Source organism: Vicugna pacos, chromosome 17, assembly GCF_048564905.1.
Source record: "Vicugna pacos chromosome 17, VicPac4, whole genome shotgun sequence".
NCBI lineage: Eukaryota > Metazoa > Chordata > Mammalia > Artiodactyla > Camelidae > Vicugna > Vicugna pacos.
The window spans coordinates 10,648,129-10,655,219 of NC_133003.1; positions in this window are offsets into that span (position 1 = coordinate 10,648,129).

Below are 7,091 nucleotides of genomic sequence, written 5' to 3' on the forward strand. Positions count from 1 at the left end.
TTTATCATTATTTCTAAACCACTATTGTGCAACTACAAGATATTGTTGATAGAAATCTTAATAGTATACGTGAGATGTTCACAATTGTATCTAGTGATTTCAGGAATATTCTATGTCAAACCGCCAAGGTAGAGGGTTTTTTTTTTGTTTTTGTTTTTGTTTTTGTTTTTGTTTTAATGACATGTTGGCATCTTCTAGAGGAGATTTCCAGTTTATAAGGGAGGAAAAAATATGTATGTTAAAAATATTTCTATTACTCTCTGAAACATGAATTCGAGATTATTTCAACTATAAATATGGAAAATTTGAGTAATTAAATCTTTATCATCATCGTGATGAGTTATTTCAGAACACAGAAAAGTACAGAATACATTATGACACGTTTGTTTACCACTCAGATTTGACAAATGTCAATGTTCTCCACATTTGCTTTAGGTATTTCTTTTGAAAATCATTACTGGTACTGATGAGTCAAGTTTATGTTCCCTTATTGATTGCATTTCCCTTACTCCCTTCCCAGAGGTAGCCACTATTCTGAAGATGGTGTCTTTCTAGTCTATGTTTAAAACATAATATACCCATAAACAACATTTATTTGTATTCATTCAACTTTACATAAATGTCATACTGACAGTGTCTTTCTGAAATGATTTTTTAACTCAACATTATATTTTTTAGATCGAAATATATATTCATAATATATAATATTTACATTAAATATATATGTTTGTATTAAATTACACGTGTAGTTTATTTTGACTACTGTTAGGTATTTCACTAAATGATTATACTTTTGTAGCATGATCCCCACATAAAAGTCTCATAACTAATATAGGCATTCATAAGTTCTCACTGGAATCTGCGGTAGACTGTTCCATCACTATCTCAATGACCCAGCAATGTCAAGAAGCAATTTGGCATCCATGGGATTCTTTCTGTCTTCCTCTTGTGGTCCCAAGACAATTGCCTCAGCTCTGAGCATCATTCCCTTGCCTCATGATATCCAAAGCAGGAAGAGGAGGAAGGGGGCAAAAAATTTCCTTTTCTAGCCTCATTCTCTAACAAATAGGCACCATATTTCATCAAACGCAAGATGCTATCAATTGTAAGTCACACTTTTTTTTGACTACTAAAAATAAAAACTGCTGATAATTAAACTGACTTAATGCTTTCTTATCCCTTAGAATTTTTACTTTATGCTTAAAAATAGCTCTTTTGGATCTAGACATGAATTTTTTTACATTATATATTACTCTTGAGTATAGAAAACAGGAAAACAGAAATGAAATAAATTGGTTATTTTCAGAACATCTTCTCACCAGAGTTCCACTCTAAATTACTTTTCAATTCAGTGCCTTCCACATCTGTGCTCTCCCCCAAGAAGTCACCCTCTGCGCCACCAGGAACACTGACAGTGTAGTATCTTCCCACAGCATCACCACCGTTGTCTCAAAAAGGCCCATTCTGCAGGCTTTAATTTGGCACTTTCTGAATCTTACCAGAAGATGTCACAAATGGCAGGTTTTTACTTTCCTTTTTTTTTTAAATGGAGTTTCTGGGGATTGAACCTGGGACCTCATGCATGCTAAGCATGTGCTCTACCACTGAGCTATTCCTGCACCATAGCAGGTTTTCAGACCAAGTTTGCACACACACACGGGTAGTGACAAACACACCACAACCGCCATCTGACAGACGGCCAATTGTGAGAAGCCTGCCAATTTCAGAAACGAAAATCGATGTGCGTCTTGGAATCGATGCAGTATGGCGAGTCTTTCCTAGAACCAACTTTCTCCCTGTAGTTCTCGTCGGTCAGATTGGTTGCCTGCCCACCACTGGATCAATTACTGGCAAAAGAAAGGCGATTCCAACTTATGCCTTGGATTCATCACAATGTATCCAGAAAACATCAGGATTTTATTAACCAGGAGGAGCAGGAACAACTGCTGATGGGACAATCTCGGATCACATTATCACTATTTATTTATCTCTTCTTTTATTGATGGGCTCTTCAGTCATTTCCAATTTTCATTTTACAGACACAGCTCCAGGGCCTATTCTTGAACTTGTATACAATTACGAGAGCTTCTCTAGGAGACATACTATAAGGGGGGATTTAGCTGAATAATAATGTACTCATTTTTCTTGAATTTTTGTTGTGAAACTTTTCAGACATACTCAAAAGTAGAAAGTATAACAAATCCCATGACTCCATCCCTGAGCTTCATTTCTTCATAAGCTTGTTTCATCAACCTCTTCCCCCTTCTTGTGTTTTGTCGCTAGAGTATTTTAAAGCAAGTCCCAAACATCATACCATTCACCTCTAAACACTCTGGTATGCAACTCAGAAAGAAATATCCAAATATTTCTTGCATACCCACGGTGCCATTATCACATCTAACGAAATTCAAAATAATTCCTTAATCTCATTCAATTACCAAGCCATATTCAAATTTCCTCCACTGTATAAAAAAATTCTTTTTGTAATTTCTGTTTAGAATCAGGATCGAACAAGGTCCCTTTTATTTGATTATGTCTCTTGTGTTTCTGATAAGTCTTTTAAGTCTTATGTTTCTCTCAATCTAGAACAGCCGCCTCCCCGTAATTTTTTTTTGTTTACTTGTTGATGAAATTAGAGTCCAATATAAGATCCCTCCTCTGAGGTCTGGGATGTTGCTTCCTTGTGGACTGCCTCCTTTAGGCACAATATTCCCAGTGGGCTGGAGATCAGTTTTAAAGGCTTGATTACATTATGACTCAAATTCTTCCTTTCCTGAGAATCCTTCCGAGGCAGTGCTGCGTACTTTTTGCATCCCCATTGAGAAGCACGTAATGTTTGTGGCCTCATTTTTTGTGACATTAAAATTGATCCGTGGGTTCAGAGAGTGACAGCCTGATTTTTATGCATTTCCGATCAGCCCTTCTCCTAGTGGTTTTAGAAGCACTAATAACCATTGCCTTAACCAGTTATTGCACTAATGGTTGGAACAGTTTTCGGATTTGGACCCTCTTGCATTTATTTGATGACTAGAATCAGGACTGAGTGCCTCCATACATTTTATTCCCTAGGCACCTCCCTCTCCTTACCCTGGTCCCAGCCCTAGCTAGAATTCTTCTGCACTGAAAACATTCCTTTGTACACAGGGATATTTGGTTACACTGAAATTCAGTTTGTATCAGAAAGGCAGGATGAATGTTTAGTTCTTTCCCTAGGATTATCAATTTTCCAAGGAGTTAACTTGATGTCTCAGCAATCTTCAGGACTATTTCTTTTCTCAAAAAATTATTCTGAACTCATTTTTTTTAATCTATTCAGTATATTTTAATGAACTGCAGTCCTTAATTTTTTTTTGAAATTAAAATCATTCATGTGTGCCCGTGGGAGCACACAACCCTGATGACTGTCCATCATATACCCCTGCTGTGCTTTTAGTCCCCCAATTACCTGTCGTTGCGTATGTGTTTGAGACATACCCTTATGTTCATCAGCTTCTTTGTTTTCCTTGCTTCTTTTTAGAAAAATATTTGTATTGAGATATAATTCATACGCCATACAATTCATCCATTTAATGTGTGCAGTTTGGTGATTTTTAGTATATTCACAAAGTTGTGCAACCATCCCCACTATCTAATTCCAGAATATTTTCATCACATCCAGAAAGAGCCCTTGTGCCCATTATTAGTATCTCCTCATTCCTCCGATTCCCCAGCCCCTGGCAATCACTAATCTGCTCTCTGTCTCAAATTGACCATTTGAGGATTTGCCCATTCTGGACATTTTGTATAAAGGGAATCAAACAATGTGTGCCTTTTGTGACTGGCTTTTTTCACTAGCAGATGTTTTCACAGTTCATCCATGTTGTAGCATATATCACTATTCCATTCCTTTTCATGGCGGACTGATATTCCATTGTATGTAAATACTGCTATGTTTTGTTTAGTAACTCAGGTGATGTCCATTTGGGCTGTTTCCACTTTTCGGCTATGATGAATAATGCTGCTCAGGAAATAAGTCAGTCAGCAGCATGGATCAGATGGAGAGAAGTGCAAGCTTCAGACCCCAAAAATCTCACCATAGATGTGTGTGCAGCTGGTGGGATGAGGTGCAGCTGGGAACCTCTGGGTATCCAGGGTCACATTTGGCCTTCAGGGAGTTCCCCTCCTCAGCTCAGCCTCCTGTGTGTAAGTGTACCTCGTACGTGTTGGACCAGGTCACCCTCATCAATCCAGGGCTAAACGCTATGCGGTTTTACCATGGGGGACCATTTACATACTCTCAGCAAGACTGGTCATCACCCTGCTGGACCTCAGGTACACACAGCCTGGTCCCCAATGTTCCTGAACTCAGAGCTGTGCATGTAGGACAAGGCTCAGTGCCCCGGAGTCTCTGGGATCATCCAGCAGATCCTTCGACCAGATGAATGACCTGGCTGCAGGCATTCAGGGTCAAAACCTAGAATCCTCCTTGTCTATCAACAGAGGAATGGATAAAGAAGATCAATTTACCACCTACCACTAGGTGGCACCTGACCACAAATTATGCTACATTTAGGATCCATATTTTTAGGAGTGCTTGCTTTAAGAACATGTGATCTGACCAAGATAACACCTCCCTTTGGAGTGTCAAGTTTAAACATTGTGGGTCTAGTTCCAATATGAATTTAAAGAGCTTGGCTGAATGAGATACACAGGTCACCGTATCGTGAGACTGCTCCTCCATTCAGTCTGTACTTGTGAACGCATGTACTTGTTATATGGATCAGCCACTGTCTTTCTGTAGAAATGACTCTTCTGTGGCTTGTCTCTGTCTGGACCACCAGAGACTCTGGTGCACACCAATCTCACGTCTCCTCTCCTCAGTCCAGCTGGGTTAGTCTCAGAGCTTTGCAAACTAGAAGGGATACTGTCCACCTTTGTCTTTTCATTTATCAAGAAAACAGGATGGAAAATAGGGCCACACATCCTTTTCCTTAGGCAGTACAAGGAGGTCAGGGCCACACTATAGCAAGTAATGCAAATGGAAGTAAATCCAGATACTTTCTTCTGTAGATAACTTTGATTGTTCTGGCTCCTTGCTACTGTTTAACTTCCTTTGGTGATTGTAGCCATATTTCATCAAACCTGCATGCAGCTGGACTTTGCTCACTTGCAGCAAATGCTGGGAAATCAGACCCAGCTCTCCTGACATCTTGTCCCACTGCACTTACAAATGGACAATACTTGCTATCTGATTTTCTGTCAAGATAGTTTGCTTTATTTCATGTCCCTACCGTTAAAAAAATTTTTTTAACTGGAGTACAGTTGATTTACAATATTATATTAGTTCAGGTGTACAACATAATGATTCACAATTTTTATAGACTTTACTTCACTTAGAGTTATTGTAAAATATTGGCTCTATTCTCTGTGCCATACAACATATCCTTGTCACTTATTTTACACCTAGTAGTTTGTACCTCTCAGTCCCCTACCACTATCTTGCCCCTCCTCCCCTTCCCTCTCCTGACTGGTAACCACTAGTTTGTTCACTATATCTGTGAGTCTGTGTCTGTTTTGCTGTATACATTTGTTTGTTTTATTTTTAAGATTCCACATATAACTGATAACATACAGTATTTGTCTTTCTCTGTCTGATTTATTTCATTACCCTCCAGGTCTTGCAAATGGCAAGATTTCATTCTTTTTATGGCTGAGTAATAAATATTCATATATATATATTCATATATATATATATATATATATATCCATTCATTGGTTGATGGACACTTGGGCTGCTCGCATACCTTGGCTATTGTAAATAATGCTGCTATGAACATTGGGGTGCCGGTATCTTTTCAAGTTCGTGTTTTCATTTACTTCAGATGTATACCCAGGAGTGGAGTTGCTGGATCATATATATGGTAGTTCTATTTTCAGTTTTTTGAGAAACTTTCATACTGTGTTCCACAGTGGTTGCACCAATTTAAATTCCCACCAACAGTGTATGAGGGTTCCCTTTTCTCCACGTCCTCTCTAGCATTTGTTACAGACTTTTTGATGACAGGTGTGAGGTGACAGCTCATTGTGGTTCTGATTTGCATTTCATAGCCCTACCGTTCTTGATTCAAAGCATTTTCAGCCAGCAGTATTGTCAAGGCTCTGTACTGTACCCTGGCCACTCTGTGAAAGACTTTGTGTGGGCAGAATATTACAGGAGGCAGAGGATTTAAAGTAGGGAAAGGGGAGGGAGGGACTGACAGGTCAGTGTCAGTGAGAAATGGCAGTGCTGCTATCTAATGTGGGTGTCCTCTGCTAGTTTGTATTCCCTTTAACTATTTTGAGAGGAAACACAAAGTGAGAAACCAGCAAGGTGTGAAAAGATACTTAGTGCTAACTTACTTTTGGTTGTGGGATTAAAAAAAATTCTTGTTTTCTGATCACAAACCTCAGGCTTATCTGTGGGTAGTAATTTGCATATGCAAATACTTTCGCTTTATCCAGAGTTTGGCAAATAAAATGACAGTGGCTGAGCTTAGCTCTGTGAAGTCACCAGGCAAACTAGACTGTCCCCCTGACCTAGGGTGAGGAGGAGGCTGGCTGACTGATGATATTAACAAGAAAAGGTCAAGGGGAGGGGTCAGAGTCTACGCAGAAGCAAAGGAACACAGTGACGGGGGGGGGGGGGGGGGGGGGGCGGGGGGAGGATCTGAGCAGGCCAGAAGCAGAGGTCCAGCACTGTCCTGGAGAAGCAAGTGACTGGAGCTTCTGACAGGATTGCCCTTCTTTGTGGCAAATGTCTCATAACAACTGCTGTTTTCGTCTAGGTTTCCTTTTTCTTTTTAAAAATTATTTACTTTCATTCATGCATAGTTGACGTGCAATATTGTATAAGTTTCAGGTGTACAACATAGTGATTCCCAATGTTTAAAGGTCATTCTCCACCTATGGTTATAATAAAATATTGGCTATAGTCCCTAGGCTGTATAATATATCCTTGTAGCTTATGTATTTTATACATAGTAGTTTGTACCTCTTAATCTCCTACCCTGTCTTGCCCCTCCCCCTTCCCTCTCTGCTAGGAAACAGGAGTTTGTACTCCATACTGTGAGTCT